Source organism: Lontra canadensis, unplaced genomic scaffold (assembly GCF_010015895.1).
Source record: "Lontra canadensis isolate GAN:19392208 unplaced genomic scaffold, GSC_riverotter_1.0 scaffold17, whole genome shotgun sequence".
Lineage (NCBI taxonomy): Eukaryota > Metazoa > Chordata > Mammalia > Carnivora > Mustelidae > Lontra > Lontra canadensis.
In genome coordinates, this window is record NW_022631011.1 from 8292470 (window position 1) to 8311081 (window position 18612).

Sequence of the window (18612 nt, forward strand, 5' to 3'; positions counted from 1 at the left end):
TACTACTCTTTGGGGAGAGGCCCAAAGATCTCTCCCTCAAGCCTCAGAATCCTCTTAGAGGTCTTAGATGTACTCTTACTTAAAAAGCCCGATTTTCCTGTTTCCACTAAGCCTTTGTATGTGAAAGGATGATGCTAGGGAAAGGTACAATAACATCTGTAAGAAGAAGCTACTAGTAGATATATGGAAAGGAAAAAAAAAAAAAGACAACAAAACTGCTAAAACCAGGTATGAACACTTGGGAAGTCACTGGTATGGACTACTTGTGGGGCTAAAGCAACATGAGCCCCTAAAGGATGTGCCAAGCACTTTTTTCCCCATGTAAATAATATGCTGGGAACCAGGACTATGAACCTTCACTTGTCTGTCTTTGCCACCCTTGTGTGACTGCTGTAGAGGATCCAAAGCTTTCCCTCTGCCCACTACCCCTTGGGATTAGAGGACAGTGAGGCCATCTGAAAAGAAGACTGTCTGATGAAGAGGAATCTGCTTAGAGTTAGCTCTAACCTTGCAATTCCTGCTTACCTGTGAGAATCCAAAAGTCTTGGGAGAACATAATAAACAGCAGCCAATTAAAAAAGCTTTGGTATGACCAAACCTTGACAACATCCAAAAAATCCCATCAGTAGAAAAGATCTATGACATTGTGTAATTGTTTTTTACTTCACTGACAGAATTCATCTGTCATTTTGGTTCTAGGTAGACAAGCAAGAAATTATTTATTGAATACCTACCTATTGCATTCACATAAAAGTGGTTGGGGAATGCAAGAAATTCTAACATATTCCATGCTAAAGTTCCTATGAGAAGAGCACAGCCTGCTAGATAAGCCGTACACTTAAATGTCATGCAAGGAATGAACAAACAAGTATGATTGGATTTTTAGGGAGGGAACAGTCCTCTCCAGGTAAGGCAAACAGGAAATGCTTTCTGGATATGCTAACATTTGAACCTGGCCTTGAAAGATTGGTAGTTAGGGGGATGAGGATATACCATACTTTTCCATTTTTGTATTGGGTTTTCAACATTTAACATTGATCAAATCACATATGCATGACGAATAAAAGTGTATATTTATCTCAGTAAATATATTTCTATTTCCTGTTAGCCTCAAAAAAGCTATATTTAAATTTGTTCAGCATTTAAATATCAATGATGTTTTTAAAATTGAGGAAACCTGGTATGTTCATAGGCTGGCAGGGCAGAGACATTCTGGGGTCAAGACAGGAGCAGTAAAAATGTAAAAGCAGAAAGAGATTTGTTGGAAAGATGTATGACACACAGATGATTATTTATTATTATTATTTTTAATTTTGTAATTTTTTTATTTTATTGCTGTGTGACTTGAGCTCAATCATCAAACCTCTCTGTGCTTTGGATTAATTACCCATGAGACAATGTTGGAAAGAAGAAAAAAGCACGACTATAAATAGTTTGGTTGATATAAAATCCTATATAAATGAGTAACAAGTGTAAGGAGATATGTTTAATTAGATATTGATTAAGTTAGAGAGCCTTTATCTGACCTTCTAGAAGCTATGTACTTCTATTTGCAGTTAACTCCAATTTGCCTCGTGAACATGCACATAGTTGTATCAGTAAATGAAAGTAAGAGGTCTTACCATGAAGGTGAAGAATGGATTAGTTGGAACGCCAAGGTAAAAGGCATGAAGACTCAGCCAAATGACAAAGTAAAGAATAACAGCTTCAACTTTCCTTGAAATGAAGATAGTTGCACAATGAATATGATAGCTATTTCATTCTAGAACCAGGCAGGAATTGGCAGGGCCATACTGTGATAAAATGTCTGTGGCAACCACTTGATAATGAGTCTATCCTGGGCCCCTTGAGGTAGGAGAAAGAAAAGAGCTGGCTGAGATGAATGGGCATGCTGTTGCCTCCAGCTATGGATAGCCATGAACGCATGTGTGAGTCAAAGAAAGGAAATGGCACTGTAGCATCAGCAAAAGTATGAACCAAGAAGCATCATAGTCTGAAATCCCTTCTTATACAGAAGACAGATCTGTACAAATCATTTACCATGATTTTTGCTCTACCCCCCACCAGTCTAGAATTACATGTGAATTTCTTCTATCAGCTGAATCCATCCACACATCTAGGTAAATGGTACAGAATCCATGCTGGCATGACTCACACTGCATACTTCTCTTTATTACTCCAACCTTATAGTACATATTTTCTACATACTTAGTGTGTCCTGTACTACCTTCTGACATTTTTGTTGATTTTCTTGTATTATTATTTAGATCATTAACACACAGGAGGAGGTTATATTCATAGGAGTGGTAAAAAAGCCCTAGAGGGATCAACATATAATGTATCTACTTTTATACTCTCCACTGGACACAAGTGAAAGGAGGTTGTCATAAGTATTTCTTCAATGACCTGAAAGCCTGAACGAGGAAATGAAAATATTTCATTCTTCACTACGGAGCAGGGTAGTAAACTTCTATGTGCATTCAACTCCTGAGACGAACTACCTAGAAACAGTGGGGTGGGGGGGTCTACTCCCCAGCTCTGTCAGAGCCCATGTTTTGGACGATAAGAACTTCATGTTGCAACTCTTTTAGTTTTATTTTCACAAAGAAGTCAGAAATATTGAAGCAATGTGTATATCAAGTCCTTTGAAATCCACCTGTGAGACTGGTGATTGAGTATTACAATGCTCAAAATGTGCCCCCAAACAAATGAGTCTGCTTTGGTTTAATGACTGATTATCTGGTTGACTTATTCTCATACTGACTGTTTTAAAGTATCTCATATTCAATACTTTTCTAGTCTAAAATTTTATATTCTATACTTTCCTAATCTTAAATTTTATATATATATATATATATATAACAAGTATACACACACACACACACACAAACGTAATATACATCTATCCCAACACACATACACAGACAACGTTGCATTTTACCTGAGCTCTGTGATCCAGGAAAACAGGAAAGGTCAAGAAATACCCTCATCCTTTTGTATTTCAGAAAAATGGCTAACAAAGTGTCACCCTTCCTTACATGACCTGATAAGACTCATGGATGGGCTCACTTGCTTACCTATGACTAGGACAGATACACACCTTCTAAATTCCCATTCTTTGCCTCATAAAAGATTTAGCTGAACTGTTTGTACCCACTGATCATTCTGAACACACTGCATGTTCTGCAAACTTTGGTTAAGATTTTCTCCTTCCCCCAGTCTCTTGAACTCTAACCACCCGCTCACACTGAGCAGCACATGCAGCATCTCTTGAGATAAGCTGTTCTCAAGGTAAAACATTCTCTAATCCACTGCCCAATCAAGCCACTGACTCACATCCAGTTCTTTCTACCCTGTTTATGATTCTTTTTTTTTTTGAATTTTATTTTTTTATTTTTATTTTTTTTATAATTGTTTTTTTAATTTATTTTCAGCATAACAGTATTCATTGTTTTTTGTACCACACCCAGTGCTCCATGCAATCCGTGCCCTCTCTAATACCCACCACCTGGTTCCCCCAACCTCCCACCCCCCCACCTCTTCAAACCCTTCAGATTGTTTTTCAGAGTCCATAGTCTCTCATTGTTCACCTGAATTTTATTTTTTTTCAGTGTTCCAAAATTCATTGCTTATGCATCACACCCAGTGCCCCATGCAATACGTGCCCTCCATAATACCCACCACCAGGCTCACCCAACCTCCCCCACAAGAGCCTCAGTTTATTTCTCAGAGTCCACAGTCTCTCATAGTTTGTCTCCCCGCTCTGATTTCCCTCAAATCCTCCTCTCCTTCTCCCAGTGTCCTCCGTGTTATTCCTTATGCTCCACAAGTAAGTGAAACCATATGATAATTGATTCTCTCTGCTTGACTTATTTCACTCAGCATAATCTCTTCCAGTCCCGTCCATGTTGATACAAAAGTTGGGTATTCATCCTTTCTGATGGAGACATAATACTCCATTGTATATATGGATGATATCTTCTTTATCCATTCATCCGTTGAAGGGCATTTCGGTTCTTTCCACAGTTTGGCAATTGTGGCCATTGCTGCTATGAACACTGCAGTACAGATGGCCCTTCTTTTCATTACATCTGTATCTTTGGGGTAAATACCCAGTAATGCAATTGCAGGGTCATAGGTTAACTCTATTTTTAATTTCTTAAGGAATCTCCACATTGTTTTCCAAAGTGGCTGCATTCCCACTAACTTGCATTCCCACCAAGAGTGTAAGAGGGTTCCCCTTTCTCCACATCTTCTCTAACACTTGTTGTTTACTGTTTGGCCATTCTAAGTGGTAAAGATGGCATCTCAATGTAGTTTTGATTTGAATCTCCCTGATGGCTAATGATGATGAACATTGTTTGTGTCTGTTAGCCATGTGTATGTTTTCTTTGGAGAAGCGTCTGTTCATGTCTTCTGACCATTTTTTGACGTGATTATCTGTTTTGTGTGTGTTGAGTTTGAGGAGTTCTTTATAGATCTTGATATCAGCCCTTTGTCTATAGTGTCATTTGCAAATATCTTCTCCCATCCCGTGGGTTACCTCTTTGTTTTGTTGACTGTTTCCTTTGCTGTGCAGAAACTATTGATCTTGATGAAGTCGCAAAATCTCATTTTTGCTTTTGTCTCCTTTGCCTTTCAAGACATATCTTGAAAGAAGTTGCTGTGGCTGATGTCAAAGAGGTTACTATAGGCCCATATTACCTACATTCTCCTCTAGGATTCTGATAGATTCCTGCCTCACATTTAGGTCTTTTATCCATTTGGAGTTTATCTTTGTGTATGGTGTAAGAGAATGGTCAAGTTTCATTCTTCTGTATATAGCTGTCCAATTTTCCCAGCACCATTTATTGAAGAAACTGTCTTTTTTCCACTGTGTATTTTTTCCTGCTTTGTCGAAGATTATTTGATCATAGAGTTGAGGGTCCATATCTGGGCTCTCTACTCTGTTCCACTGGTCTGTGTGTCTGTTTTTGTGCCAGTACCATGCGCTTTGGTGATCACAGCTTTGTAGTAAAGCTTGAAATCAAGTTTATGCCTCTGTAGAAAAGAAAACCTACTTTGGCCTAACCTTGAGACGCAATCATGTCTCAGGATCAGAGCTCTCTGCATTGCAATCGTCTCCACCCATATTGGTCTCCCTCCCCTCACCAGTAATCATTTTGAAAGAAGTCTCTCCTTCCTAACACCAGTTTTTGTTTTTTTAAAGTATAGTTGCCATACAATGTTACATTACCTTCAGGTGTACAACATAGTGATTTGACAATTCTATACATTACTCCATGCTGATCATGATAAGCTTAGTCACCATCTGTTACCATACAATGATACTATGATATTAATGACTATATTCCTACGCAAATTTGTGTTTTATTTGATAATACACATACAAACACACATCATGCATACATATACATATAAATACATATATACTGTCAATGTCAAATAATAAAAAAATGAGAAATTAAAAGAAATAACATCAACTGTCCTAAAAGTATCCACCTAATATCTATAATGATGGAGGGAGGGGGCAGGGAGACAGTGAGGGAGGGTGGAGGCAAGAGAGACAGAAACAGAGACAGAGAATGGATGAAACAGTACTGGCTTCATTAATCTGGGTCCTCAATAATACCTACGATTTAAAAAAAAATATTGATAAAGATAAAGATAATAATTTTATTAATAAAGATAAAAATAAAGATTTTATTTATTTGAAAGAGAGAGAGAACGAGCATGTGTGCATGCACACTAGTTGGGGGGAGGGTCAGGAGGAGATGGAGAAGCAGACTCCCCACTGAACAAGGAGCCCCACACAGGGCTCAAACCCAGAATCCTGAGATCAAGACCTGAGCTGAAGGCAGACACTTAACCTACTGAACCACCCAGGTACACCTAATACCTACAATTTTTTCAATGAAAAGGATTGAATCTTATTTTTCATGAACTTAGCAGAAGTAAAAAATGTACAATTGAACTGCAAGCTGGATTTTTTTTTTTAATCTTTGATGAAAAGATACTACTTTTCTAAAAGATGCTGTTAAGGTTAAGAAAAACAGAGATTTTTAAATTCCATGTTTCAGTTTATAGTAGACTTGTTCCATGCCAACAAAAAAAAGGGCACTAACATTCTCACTTATCACACCTCTTTTCACCTCCTTTCCATGTTTATGTATATTTTAATTTTGATTATTTTATATTTATTAAAATTTAGAGTAATTACCTTCTGTTTTCAACAAAAAATTAATTCAAAAAACTCCTAGTAGTATCTCAATATTTAAGTGGCTTTAATGAAACCAAGATACTTTTTAAAAATCACAGGTACTATATACACTGAAATATTTGTCTTGATGTATCTCTTGTTCAGATTACTAATGAGGACATTTCATTATTGCTATTGTCATTTTTGTTTTCAAGAAGGGCTCTCGTGAGCTTTAAGCTCCCTGAATTCCTTCATGTTTGAAAAGCTGCCTGTTGCTTTCTTGCTGAAACCAGATCTTGGCATCTAACATTGCTTTCTTTCTTTCACAAGTTGGAAGAGCTGTTTCACAGGCTTCTTGTCTCAAATGTGTGACTGTGGAGCTGTGTCAGACCAGCCCAACACTGCCTTCCTAGCCTGCCTCTTGCTTCTCTTCTCTGAATAGCTCAAATATTTTTACCTTTATCCTTGAATTTCAATAATTATTAACTCAAGGTAGTTTTCAGTGTTGAATACTCCATTTTAACTCTTCCCACAACTCAATGCATATTTTGATTTAAAGATTTCTCTATTTCTTATGCTGGGGAACTGATTTGCTATTATCTCCGAGTGTCTTTTGTCATTTTGTTGAGTCCCCTACTTCAAGGATATACAATATCCTCACCTTTCTTTCCTGTGTATCAAGTACTCCCTCTCACTCTGCTTTAATCTCCTTGTGTTTTGTTTTTCTTACTTGTCATCATTGGGGGTTTCTCAATCCTTCTTTTCATGTCTATAATTTGAACTTTTATTTTTTTTTTAAAGATTTTATTTATTCATTTGACAGAGAGAGAGAGAGAGAACACAAGTAGGCAGAGAGGCAGGCAGGGCTGGGAGCGGGGGAAGCAGGCTCCCCGCTGAGCAGAGAGCCTGATGTGGGGCTCAATCCCAGGACCCTGAGATCATGACCTGAGCTGAAGGCAGAGGCTTAACCCACTGAGGCCCCCAGTGCCTTAATTTGAACTTTTAAAATGCATATCCATCTCCTTATTATATTATTTCTTAATTCCCCAGGCTCCCTTTTCTTTTCTGCCTCTGTTCTTTTACAGCCTCTTACTTGGGCAGTATGTCTAGACTTTGTTTCCTCTCATACATGTTTATGTATGTGCCTGTGTGTATGTGTTGGGGGGGGACTTCTTACTGCCTCCCATAAGATCTGAAACCTGGCTGCTTTCCTCTCTGAGCTATAATTTGAAATTGGGGCATTTATTTTCTTACCTTTTATATATGTTGAGGACGTAATGGGTTTGGTGTGAGCTCCAACAAAATTAGTGTTAGTATGTTCTTCAGAGCACCAATACCTGGTTCCTATAGGTGGGAAAAAAATGTAAATATTAGCAGGAGTAAACTAGTTAAAAATCTTTACTGATATTTTATTCTACCCTGGCCTCATTCTAGGCAGCTGCGTTCAGTAAGTTTACCAGCATTCCTGATTCAATTCCTCCTCTGTCTTTGAGATGCTATTTCTGACTGGCCTTACGTATCCTATAGGAAGATTCACTTCACCTAGTTAGAAGGAGCTCACCATTTCCATAGACTGACTAGTTACTCCCACTGAATGTTTGGAGTCAAAGCATTCATTTCTACTAGAGACACAGCTCTATCATTCATGCTCACTAATTTCCCTAGGAGCTGCTGCTACAACATGTCTGTTAAGAAAGGGAAAAGCTTACCATATAGTCAGTGTGCTCCATAATTAATGACATTCAGGAGAGTTCTGAAAGTTACTACTTCTACTTTATTCCAGAATCTTCCATTTCTTTCCTGGCCTCAGTTTAGGAGTTATATGGTATTTGGCTGTGTTCCTTCTTTGGAGTTGCTGTGAGGGAATTTCTTTGCTGATTTTGACAATGTTTTTGGCCAATGTCTTTTACCACCATTACTTTCAAGTCTCCCCAGTTGTCCCTGGAACCCCAGATGTGTCACACATGTCCAGACAGAAAGTTCGTTCATGTTTTCATTTCAGGTGGTACATCTTTCTTAATGCCCTCAGGGGGTAATGTCTTAGTGTTGCCACCGCTGACAGACTTCCACTCTCAACACAGTCCCCCTTTCTGGGGCTGCCTTTCTCCTGGATCTCTCAACATTTCTAGAACTTCAAGCTCTGTAAAAGCACCAGTAGGTTATATGCAGTCCTCACATTCACTCTAAATGCTGACTGGACTTTGTCTCTAGGGATGCAGAACAGCGTTGTGTCAAGCCAGGGTCTCACAAGATCCTTCTTCAAATCAATGTCTTCACATGTCTTTATAGACTACTTTCTCTCAGCACTCCAGCCTGGCCCATGAGACCACACTCTCCAATTTCTATCCCTCGATGTCCTCAAAACCCTGTGAAGAAGATGATCGGGAGCAGATGTCACTTCACCAATTCCCTGGGAAAATACTTAAATCTCAGGTGAAGCTTCTCTGCACCATTCTGATGAATATGTGTGAATGGCTTATGTGTTAGGCTATGTTTATGAGTATATGTTAAAATAAATACATATGACTGAATATTTGTGTAACCCCATAATTATCTATATAGCATAAAGTTCTTGAAATTGTTAATAGGAATGCAAAATTCTAAGAATTCTCCTAAAAAAGTTCTAAAACTTCACACCAATGGAAAAAGTGCCTGTATCATCATAGGCTTGTTACAGTGGTATGTCATCTTTAGTGTGTTAACATTAACTGGTGCGCCTGAGTGGCTCAGTTAGTAGAGCATACAGCACTTGATCTCGTGTCAGATCTTGATCTCATGGTTATGAGTCTGAGTCCCATACTGGGCTCCATGCTGGGTGTGGTACCTACTTAAAAAAAAAAAAATTAACCAATTTGATGGATTCCAAATTAGTATAGTTTACTTAGTATTTCCTTGTTTACGAATGAGGTTGAGTATTGTTACATATGCTTATTGGACAGTTAGGTATCTGAACCTGCCCTTTGTCTATTTATTTTATTTGTATACTTTTCTTACTGATTTATGTTTAAAAATATCTAGCTATCTATCTGTCATCCATCATCATCTATCCACTTATATCTAACAATCTTTTGTTCATGATATTTTTCTTTAGAAAAAAATGAAAATGCATATTAGGGTAACTTTTACAATGTAGTCTAGTCTTCATATTCCCCTTTTACATCATGCCTATCCCAATGGCCTCAGTCTTTTGTTTTTGTCTTGATCTCCACTCTTAAATCTGTAACTCATCACTTTGGAACTTTGCTTTGCCTCTTGCCTGATAACATTCCTGATACATCTGCTCCTTTTTCCATGTTCTGATCAGAAGTCTTCATATTTATTTTACTATCTCTGTTTCTAAATGACAGGTTTTGTTTTTCTCTTGGTTGTTTTTCTCTGGGAAGATAATCTCTCTATTCTATATCTTCTTCTACCTATGTAATTTCATCCAATATTAAACCCCATCCCACAGTACATTTCGTCTTTTTATTCTCTTATTTTCTAGACAGAATCTGACATATAACATTTATGTAAGCAAGTGAATTGGTTTAACATATTGTATTCCTTTCCTATATGTGTGAAGATTACAGAAACAATGAGATTGTATTATTTAAGCAATTTCAGGAATTATAGAACTATGGATGTTTGTGAGACAATGCTTGTAGACCTGCATTATAGCAATTTTAAAGAAATGAATTACAAGTTTTCTGTGATAAATTGATATTTTCTCTGGCCATGATCACTCTTGACCATTTGAGTGTGCTATAAAGCCAAGAGTCACCCCTTAAAAAATATTAGTCTTAAGAGACACATTGTCTTCCATTGCATGTAATTACAATGAATTATTTTATATAATAACATTGGAAAATAATAAAAATGTTGTATGGCCCCTGTCCCTGGTGAACTGCCCTATCCACATCCATATTGCCTTATAATAAAATGGCAAATGGCTTATTTGTTTTTTGGTTTGTGTAGGTGCTGGCTGAGTTGACACACTCTTGAATTTCATCTATTTTCAATCAAATGCTCTACATAAACTTGGCTTCTCTCAGCTGCCTGAGCCCATTACTAAGTTATATATTCCCTTTTCATTGCCCCATCACAGTGCTGTAGATTTGAATGACACAAGTCATCTGTGGTTTCGCTTATGAAAGGCTCTATAGCAACTTAAGATATTGTTTTCAGATTGGACTGCATTGTGCAACTCATATCCTAGTTCTGCCTTGACTCCCAACAGGACTCCTTAGGTAGATAATAATATATTTGAATAGGAAGCAGCCAATCCAAAATATTTGCACACACAGTAATTGAATGACTGCAAGTAGAAGATAATTTTCTTATTATTAATCCTGAACAGTTTAGTTCTACAGAATACCTGTACATTTCCAATACGCATTCACTTTCATTGAATTTTTTTTCTCCCTGACATCTGGTTATTTAATCTTCTGCCAACTTTGTGTCTGTGAAGCATATTTTTTCCAGCTATGCCCACTCAGCTTTTAGACTATTGATGTTTTCATAGAGAACGGTGCATGTGTGTCAAATTATAGCTATTGATCTATGTTTGTTTGTTAATACATACAGTTGTTTAGATAGTGTTATGGCTTGTCTGATTGTGGATATATAAATAAAAGGAGGAAAAGAAAAAAATGCACTTCTTTTTATATGAATTTCATTGTTGAGTGAAGACTGTTTATTTGAATTGAAAATGCACTGGAATCAATGTTTCTTTAGATATGAGTTATCTTTTTCCATTTTTCAGTATCAAATGGAAGTAATAGGATGTACAGCTATAATACAGAGAGAATTCTATTTTTTAACAAAATAAATCTTTTTAAGCTGTATAGTGTCAAATTTCCTTTGTCTTTAAAAAAAATGTCTTTTCTATATTCTCCAACATATTTCTCTCTATTAAATGAATACTGTCAAAACAAGACTTAATTTTTTCCAGTCCCCACCTATTAGACATTCTTTGTTAAAAGTTTTCAAATAAAACATCTTGCCTCACTAATTTTGTTTCTTGCCATTTTCTAATATTGATTGTCCCCACTTATACTGTGTAATGTTTAGGATGGATATGTAATTTAAATGACTTTAATAATACTAAATCAGTCTTTATTTTCACCCAAACTGTCAAGAAGTAATATACATGAACATAACATTATCTTCATGCAATTTCAGTGTGTGGCAGGCTAGGAAGCAGATGCAGAGAGAGGTAAAGTATGGATCATCTGGAAGAATGTAAGCATGAAGTCCACATTTAGGAAAATCCATTTCCAAACATACAGCAGGCTGCAATGAAAAACTATCACCTCATATCTATGTCCTTTGGCTGCTTCACAAAGCTTCTGCAGCCATTACCTGAAGGAGCATGCCACTGACAAGATACGGGCGCCTGTGCTGGAGAAATGTGGCTGTCAGATCTGGGAAGGAGACTTGTAAAAGGGAAACAGTAATTTGCTGAAGATCATACAGCTGGCTAATCAGATTAGAACAAGGTCTGAAGTCTCCCACCCCCCACACCGCTTTGGTAAAGTGTCATTACTCTAGCATCCAGTGTGTCCCAGCACGGTGTGGGAAAACTTTAGGTTCCTAAATGTCTGGCTTTGAATGTGGCCCTTCCACTTACAGAAGGTATGATCTGTAAGTTACTTATTCTCTCTGACCCTCGTGCTCTTCATATGTTAAAGATAGAAAGCGCCTCCTTTCTTAAGATCGTTTTGAAGATTAAATAAGAAAGAATTAGGAACAGAAGTGTTTCGCTCAGAACTGAGACTATATCAATGAGTAAGATATGATTCCTCCCTTCCAGAAGATCACGTATTTGGGGAAGAAGAAGAAAAATATACTGACATCAAGTGGGATTACTCATCTATGAAAGAGAGCAACACGTCTGTTATGAGGGCGTAAGGAGGAGTGCCTGCCATCATCAGGGATGGTGAGACTAAGGGAGAGAGAAGCCTTCCTGGGGAGCTGAGGCTTGCCTGGGTCTTGACAGGTACACAGACGCCAGTTAGGAAAGGTAAAAGTAGGTTCTAGGCCAAGAAACCAGCAAGTCGAGGCTAGAAGGCAGAGAAACTGTGGTGATCTTCAGCTGCTGCAAGAGATTCCATAGAAAAGAAAATCTATGTCCTGGGACATTTTATTTTATTATAACTTTGATAAGACCTTCTTCCTGCCACTATTCATTTTCTCTCTCCTCTCTTTCTGTATTCTCATTGAATACTGGGCCTTTTGCTTTGAATCTTAATCATCTTATATTTTCTTCCTTATTTTCTCTCTCTCTATAATTTTCTTCAAGTGTCTAAGAGATTTTCTTAACTTCAATTCCAACTCTTCTACTCACTTTTAATTTTATTATGCATTTCAAAATGCAGTTTTAAAATGGATTGATTATATTCTAAATACTCCTGTCTATAATATCCTCTTCTTGTTTTCATGAGTAAAATATTTTCTCTCCACCAAATAAAAGGTCCAAAAAGGCAAAGGGCTGTTCATCCACATATCCCAAGTACCTGGGTCAGTGACTGATATAGATGCTTTACGGTCCTGCTTCATGAATATTTACTGAACAAATGAATGAATGGAAGAATGAATAAATGATGCTCCCTGAAGCATTCAGTTGTAGTTTTCTTAAAATTTTCTTCTGACTCCAACTTTGTCTCTATTTTATTTAGTTTGTCATGTTGTTTGTTTTCTGTGTCCTCGCCTTTCATGTAAAAACTTAAAAAAATAAAGAAGTGGTGAACCTTGGGTACTATTTATACTTAAAGGTGAGGCCCAAATAAAGTGACCAGAAACTCTCTGTGGCATAGGTAGGGATTGCTGAATGGTGCACCTCATCACAATATGGTATGATGGGAAGCTAGCTTTCCCCTTCTCTTGGTCTTTGTTAATATCTGTAGATCCTTTCTATTGGGTTGGAAGTTTCCTTTGTAGAATAATATCCCAGTCTTCTGTCTGGGGGCCATAATCCTGGATTTCATAATGTGGAAAGCTTGTTAGGGGAAGAGAGCTGTGGAAGTGGGAAACCCCACTCTATATTCGGATTTTTTAAAAACTCCCATTTTCAGGATGGCATCCTTCAGCTTTGGTGCTGTCTCTGAGTCAAGTGTATTATTATGCTTCATCTCTCAAGAGGATGGAGGAGGGGGAATTTTCTTGACAGCATGGAATTTGAAATTGAAACTTGGTTTCTAACTGTTCATTTTATGAATTTCAAAAAATCCACTCCATTTTCAAACCTAACCTGAAACCTCAGCTTCAAAAGTATCTGGTACCCCCAGTTTCTAACTGGGCTTTGCAGAGTGAATCTTATTTCTTTCTATGTTTCTTCTCTATACAAGGAAGCAGGTTTTTATCTATCAGTCTTCAACCTATTGAATCAGTTATTAACCGTCTGTTTATTCAGAAATTTTCTTAACAGTTCTAGTCTCGTGTTTTCTCCCATTTAATTTTCTTCATTTTTTTGTGAGATTTTTTTTTTATTTCTGAGTTGCTATTTCAAAGGAGTTTTAAGAAAGAGAAGAGATAAATGTTTTCTAGATACTAAGTATACACAGAAATTTTTATGAACAGGAAGGAAGAGAAAGAGAGAGTCTGAAATGCCACAAGTTCTTAGAACACTGCTATTGCAAACAATAAGCATACCTATGAATAATTTTTCTGTAGAAGAGTCAGTTACTAGCATAGCCTATTTCAGGTTACTTTTTCAGTACTACCAATGGGACCCTAGTGAGTTGGAAAAGTGACTGTGGCATGCAAAGGAAATTATTTCCTCTCTGTGAACCTTTGCATGTGCTATGTCCACTTGAAAATTTTTGCTGCTTCTTTTCTTGTTTTAACTTGAGAGACTGTCTTATATGCTTTAAATGTACTAAAGACATCCTTACATTACACAAATGGCCCACTGATGAAGCTGTTTTAGGTAGCATAGAATGCCTAAATTTAACTTTTGCAAAGTTCTTTCCAAATCACCAAAGGCATTCTGTCCACTCCAATTCACTTTTCCAAGCCCTAACTCACTAATTCTCCAACCATTTTTGTGCATTTCAGGAATTATTTAACTCTGCTTTATGGATATATTAAATTTATTTATGAAGGTTAAGTGATGGAAAGAAACTGAAATCAGATAGATTAATATTTGAATTTAGCCTCACCTGCCAGCCATATGATTTTGAACCAGTAACCTGATTTCCCTGAGCTTCAATTCTATAGTGGGAATAAAACAGCACCTGTTTTATTAAGCAACCATGCACCATATTTGATAAATGAACGCAGTACCCGATGTTCTATGCATTAATTTGCAAGCATGGATGAATGGACAAATGGATGGACAGACAGATAGACAGACTGTCAAAAGATAGAAAAGAGATCTTGTGATTAACCTTTAAGATTAATGATTTTTTTAATGCATTTAATCAAACAGCTGACTTTGAAACTGCTAAGGAGAAAGATAATTATCAGAGAAACATAATAAAAAGTGTCTGAATTTTTTAGCTCGGGTTGGGAAAGTCATTTAACAAATATCCCCTATTGACTTGTGTCTTTTGTTTTATTTTATTTTATTATTATTATTATTATTTTGTATAGACCACAAATATCTCCCAATCTGAATGTGACTGCTTTTCCCCCATTATATCCAGCCCCCTGAGAGATGCATCAAAAAACATCAACAATAATTTTGTCAATCTCTATTGATCACCTTAATATGCCATATATCTCTTGGGAGCACAGAAGAAAAACATATTTGTAAGTAATAAACAAATAAAGTCAATGCAGCCTCTAGAGCTTGACCACTTTGCTCCAATGCATTGTTCTGGGGATCAAAGGAAGAAGGGAAACACAGAAAGACAAAGATGGTGAGCTTGCATGTAAGTGGTGGCCTGAGTCAGGCCTAGAAAAAAACCCAGGTTGTGATAGACTGAGGGGGCTGTGGGAAGCATTAGAGAAGAAAAACAGTTTGAGTTAGGAGCCAGAAAGGGCCATGAACATAGAAATGTTGGAGACTGATAGGTTGTTAGGTTGGAGGAAACCACCCACCATGGTGAACTACTGGAGTGGGCATAATAATGCCCAAAGGATCTGAGGATATAAAAGAAGTTCAGGAAAGTGAAGTGACTTGTTCAAGGCCACAGAGTCAATTAGTAGCAAAGTCTAAATATACCTTTTAGTCTAGGCCTATTTGCAATTCTTTATGCTACTAACAACCCCAAGGTCCCTACAGGGTTTGAGTCAGCATTCCAGGTATCAGTGCAAATACACAGAAACAACCAAACTTAATCAATAGGAATAGGAAATTCAGAAACCCATGCACGGTCAATACTGACAATTATTACCTTGGTTGGTATAACAGCCAGGGTTATTTCTGCAGCCTGAATATAAGCCTGCTTCAGATCTGGGGTTTTCTATTCCTATAGCTTAGATGTCTCACCTCGAACAGACCCCCATGTAACATGCAGAGGCCTTGCTCAAGAAATACTGTGTATTGGCTATGACACTTCTTGCTCAGGCCTTGCTCCTCAGCATTATACTGGGCATCTGTTAGGTACACAACAAATCTCTTGGATGTTTTTCTCCTTGTTCTGGTCTATTTCCTGTCCTTTTTTTCTCTTAATAGGGTGAAGTACCCAAGCACATTTTCTCACTTATTTATTCCTGTTTCTGGATCCCATGTCTTGCTTATAATCCCCATTAAGATAAAGACTAGAAGAGGGAACCATCTCCAAGGAGTGGGGTAGAGGCTTGATATCAGGGTCTGTGTTCCATACCCCAAATTAGGCACAAATCACCGACTGCTTTCTCCTTTTAGTTCTCCTAAAATAAGTACCTCATTTTCTCACCTCCCATGTAAGCTCTGTGTGTGCAGGGACTGTGGTTTCTGCCTTATCCCCACCCCAGGTAAACACAGATTGCCCAGACTAGAATTTGGGGCATGCAGGGTCTGATAACTTTGATTGATGGATGGATCAATTGAAAGCAAAATGGATATGACCGGCCAAGTAATTTTGCTGATGGATGAAGGGAAAGATAATAAAACTCATTAATACACATGTTATCGTAGACTTCTCTGGAGCAATTTCTCCATCTTGCACACCCCCACCTGCTGCCAATGGTCTTGCTTGGTTTTCCAAGAGAAACCTCTCTACACCATTCTCACCCTTATGTAAACCCTCGCCCCTTTTCTTTCCACTGGTGCCTCCTGTGTCTTCTCAGGGTTTGAATTCTTAGAAGAGAGCATGTAAACATTCTCCCGCAGCCTGCCGCCTGCCAGAGCCAAAGGCGTTGTCAGCGACGAGCCAGCCGCGGCAGTGCAGTGCTGGGCTGTGTTTTTGCAAGTACAAGACAGAAAATCCATGTAATTACCTCTGAAGCCCGAGAAGCTGTGCCGCCTGACAGAACAGCATGTGTAGGAAGTACTTTGTCAGGCCTCCGCTGACTAATTCCCCACTCCACCTGGGGTTGTGTGTGCATGTGTGTGTGTAGGTGTGTGAGTGTGTATGAGCACTCCTGTGTCTGTAAGTCCTGCCAGCAGGTTTACCAATATTTAAAGACAAAACTCCAACCTCACCCTGATTCGCTGGCAATCTTTGTTCTGCTTCACCCCAATTCAGAGGAAATCTGGGCTTTCGGAGGCACTCAGGCTAGCTTTACAGCATGGCGGGACATAGTCTTTCCTTTCCCTGGCATGGCAGTCATTCAGTCAGACAATGCTGCTGCTCAGAAGTAAAGGAAAATACAGTCCCTGCCACAAATGGACCGCAAAGAAGTACAATCCTGGGGCATCCATTCAGGTGGGGACACCATACCCTCCCAAAGCAGAGTCCCTGCATTATTTCAAGAAACCACAGGACTTGCAACATCTCAACACCTGTGTTTTGACCTTACAGCCCCCTTCATTTGAGCGTTGCAAGTTAGCCTGAATATCCAGAACATCTCCAAAGGAAGCTCAAACTGAAAGACCTACAGAGTTAGAGAAAGCAGATGCATATAGTTTTTCCTCATACTGCCTTATTATTTATGAATCTCGAGCATTTCTAATAAATAAACTTCTTTATCTTTCAGTGATTGATAACCATATATAACGAGGAAATATGACAGAACTGGGTTTAAAGCAAAGCCACTGACTATAATTGATGTCTCCCCCATGATATGTAAACTCCTTAAGGTAGAGGATTCTCTCTCTCTCTCTCCCTCTTTCCACCAGTGTATCTGTAGCACACACAATAGTGCCTATATAGTAAGAGAACAATAAACATTTGTCAAATGAATGAATGAATCAAACAAGACAGGCTTTCTTGAGTCTCTGCTTCTTCTGATGAGTTTCAGAATATGCTACCCCAAAATATGGTACGCTGGCATATTGAAGCTGAAAGGGTTTGAAAAAACAGCAGAAGCAGGAAGGTCACTCTCACCTCCCCAGTGTCCCTCAGCCCCGACCCCAGTTGCCTTTCTTCCCTAAAACATAAAACCTTCATGTGAGAGGTGTCCTCCATATACGTAGAGGAAGGAGTCATCCTTAGCTCTGAAAACAGTGGGACACCAAGAAGAGTCCTAGCAAACAGGCGTTGCTAACTTGCCCCCAGTTCATTACACTTAGCTCATACTCTTTACCCTACCATATTGCTCCACAACTGCCCATTCTTCACCAAACCCAGCACAAAATGCTCAGGTTTAACTGTTCCTTTGAGTCTTCATTCCCTTATGATGGTTTCTATGTCATGTAAAACTTCTCTCTTGTTAATCTATTTTTTCACCTTAATTTTCAGATTTAGTCGGGGACCATAAGAAGGTCAGGACAGCTGTTTCCTTTCCTATACTCATATATAGAAAGAGTTCAATAATATTTCATTTATAAGGTTTTTGTGTAGTTGAATGGGATAAAACAGACATGAAGCTCTATAAGTAGGCACCACTTTCTTTCCCTGTCTTCCAAAACAAAAGGCCTGAGAAACATTTTTCCCCTCAATTAATAGTTTCCTGGAAATGGTTCTTCTGAGAGTTCTGGCATGTACTGACGATAGAGAAACAGATAACTGTAAGGTGAAACTTACGCTACTGTGGAGAAACTTGCTTCTCCCTGTAGCCTGAAAGATCAGTCTCAAAATCTATAAGAATCCCAGTGGGGCTCCAGGGGACAGACACACAGAGTAGCAAGCACCGGCATCGGACTTGCCAGACTTGCTGCCAGGCCAGCAATTCTGGATCCCTTGATTGCCAACTTCTCTCCCCAAGCAGAAAGGCTGTGCTCTCAATCCATTCTCTTTCCAGTTGGCTTGGAGAGAATAATCTGATGAGCAGGCTTATCGTAAGGTGCCAGGGGCTGGGATATAAACTCTTACTTAGATATTTGCATTTTTATAAGTTTAGCCCAAAATTCAAACAATGGGTCAGTATTAATGACATTTAGGATATCATTAGGGGAGATGATTTTA